The sequence below is a fragment of the Dendroctonus ponderosae genome, unplaced genomic scaffold (genome assembly GCF_020466585.1).
Source record: "Dendroctonus ponderosae isolate FM_Combo_2020 unplaced genomic scaffold, Dpon_F_20191213v2 Dpon_F_20191213_5, whole genome shotgun sequence".
Lineage (NCBI taxonomy): Eukaryota > Metazoa > Arthropoda > Insecta > Coleoptera > Curculionidae > Dendroctonus > Dendroctonus ponderosae.
This window is the reverse complement of record NW_026018715.1, coordinates 13,564,136-13,565,471: the sequence shown is the minus strand read 5'-3', so window position 1 is coordinate 13,565,471 and position 1,336 is coordinate 13,564,136. Positions and strand designations below refer to the sequence as shown.

The 1,336-nt window shown below is 41.5% G+C and overlaps 1 protein-coding gene across 1 annotated transcript in view; it reads right to left on the bottom strand.

The window, feature by feature from the left end:
* LOC109545479 (facilitated trehalose transporter Tret1) overlaps positions 1–1,336 on the bottom strand; it is a 48,692-nt gene that overhangs the window by 29,173 nt on the left and 18,183 nt on the right. The gene's annotated exons all lie outside the window — the stretch shown is intronic.

The window sequence follows — 1,336 nt, the reverse complement described above, 5'->3', positions numbered from 1 at the left end:
AAGCTGGATCCGCCCCTGGAACGACAATTGTTGCGTCACTGCCGAAAAGGAGTTTTTAACGTAATGAGAAAACGCGTCCCCAAATGGTGTTCAAAACTAACTTTCTCACAATTTGATTGGTCGGTTTAAACAAACTAAAGAACTTCTTTGCCTGAGCAAGGTAAGTAACGTACAGGGTGTTTTACGCAGACTTTCCCCCCTTATTACTTAAAGCGGTACGTCATATTCAGTAAAAATTCAATCGCAGGTCCAAATAATGCGCTTTTACGGGCGTGCACTTGAGAAATTCTTTGGAAAATATGCCTAAACAATGTTTCGTAATTGCTAAAGATTTAATCGAAAATTCCTGTCTGAAATCGAAGATGGTGAACAAATGACATTGTAATAAGAAGCGTTTTACTACCATGTGAAATTTCCCGAGTAAAACCTTGTTACATACTAAAACATGCCGCAAGCCACTTTTGGCCGTGTTTGCTTTCTAGGTAGTACTAAAAATATCGCTTTTTCGCCCAAGCTGGCCATTGGCAACAATTGCAAGCCAGAATATGGCCTTTTCCACAATTCCTCCATATCTTCATTCTTCAATGCAATTAATCCTTCTCAGAGCAGAAGCACCAACTCCATTCCAGTGGCTTCGGGATAAATCGTCCCACTGACGAAGTCTCAACCCATTCTCGGCCTTATTGATATGCAGTAATTAAAACCGTGACAATCTTCGAACCGATAACGAAAATCACCAGACAATTATAGCGATTTATAATGGTCGTTCTAGACCCAAATAGACCACCCATATGCAACCATATGATGTCAGTGGAAAGAACCGCATGGTAATGAAGAGGTATTGGAAAGTGTGGGCTTGAAAACCTCCAGTTATTTTTATTCTGTTTTAATGAAATTCATGAAGAATGTTGATGGTCGCGACTACTTGCCTTCACCGCCTCAATACGCATTAGCACAGATCATGGAATGCTTATGGCTTATAGTGTCGCGGATGTACAGTACTTTTTCTTGCCGATGGTTTTTAGAAATGTGCCAGCTTATCGATAGTCCAATTTTCTTAAAACCCAGCAAAGAGCTTAGGAAACTTGCAAATCAATCAGTAGAAGTCAGTTCCAGAGGCTTCAAGTGTCCCAAAAAGACCTCCAATGTCCCATCAAATACTGGCCAACTGGCAGATTCTGCCGCATTTTATGTAGTCACATTTTCGCATAGAACCAACCCCAAATGAACGTCTTTGGAACCCTCAATGAGCAAGTCCAGAGGACTGGAGGACAAGGAGACTGAAGAGTAAAGCGCAACATTGCAACCTTTCGGCTGGCTGCATTCGCAGCATTTT